The 1,067-nt window shown below is 43.7% G+C and overlaps 1 protein-coding gene across 1 annotated transcript in view; it reads right to left on the bottom strand.

Moving 5' to 3' along the window:
* The window catches only part of GRIA3 (glutamate ionotropic receptor AMPA type subunit 3), a 273,791-nt gene that overhangs the window by 20,848 nt on the left and 251,876 nt on the right, over positions 1-1,067 (bottom strand). The window lies entirely within an intron of this gene.

Genomic DNA, 1,067 nt, shown 5'->3' with positions numbered 1-1,067 from the left:
GAAGCAACCTCAAATGTTTGAGGATCAATCCAGAGAGAGAGATGATATGGGAGACAAAGCTGAATGTGACCTAACCATAGGTCATCTCTTGGTAAGTGATTAAAAAAAAAAAAAAAGATCAATTCCTTGCAGTCTTCTGTTTTGGTACTATTGCTGCTTTCTCATCAATGTGGAGTACTGAGGAGGGGTGATTCAGTTAGTTGGGGTAGTGGTTAGGTGAGTTCTGGTTAATCAAGGTTTTACAGTAAAAGACCTCACCAGTGCCTGGTGAGATTATGTGCTGAAGAAAGTTGTATGTGAATTTATCACTTTGAGAGGGCTCTGTATCAGTGTTTCCAAACCCATATTATACTGCAGACTGGCAAACTAACTTTTCCATCAGGATCCTGAGGAATGGAGAGAGAAAGAGAAGAGCAGAGGTGTAACCATTGTCTCTGAAGGAGAAAAAGTTTGGCTTGCCTGTCTGTTGGCCTGTGTGTGGGGAACACTGTTCTTCACCTTACGAGATGCCCATGGTATCTTGGTTGTACAAGAGTCCATCTTACATGCTTCAATATAATTCTCATGCTCTCTGGGTCATGGAGGATTGTGTTCTCAGGTCCTCTCCTGTACTTACCCAACATGTCTTTCCAGTACTTGCTGTCCTGACTTCTGAGCTTGCAACTATTTCCCGTTGCTTGGATGAAGGCTATTCGTTCTTTCTAGTCCCGGAGAGCGTTATGGGTCCAAAGGGATGCCAAGTGAGATGGATTTTCTCATGATGGCAGCCTGGATAACAGTTAGACCTACCTGAACCAAGAACACGGCTAAGGAGAAGCCAAATCAGGGATTCATACACACGGAGTACCACAGTTAGGCGACGCGCTTGTTTAAATATACAGAATATCTTTGCCAAGTCTGTATATGGGGTGGCCTATTGAAGAAAGACCCCATTTAACTTGAAACCTAGCGTGTTCTTTGGCTTTTCAAGTTAAGTGGGGCCAGCTTAAATGGGCCACCGCATATGGAGAACAACATCTCATCACTCATACACATGATCGAGGAAGCCAACTCTAATCAACCAGTCA

This window comes from Crocuta crocuta, unplaced genomic scaffold, assembly GCF_008692635.1.
Source record: "Crocuta crocuta isolate KB4526 unplaced genomic scaffold, BGI_CrCroc_1.0 scaffold482, whole genome shotgun sequence".
Classification (NCBI taxonomy): domain Eukaryota; kingdom Metazoa; phylum Chordata; class Mammalia; order Carnivora; family Hyaenidae; genus Crocuta; species Crocuta crocuta.
Note: the sequence above shows the minus strand (reverse complement) of the source record. Positions and strands in the feature narration are given on the sequence as shown.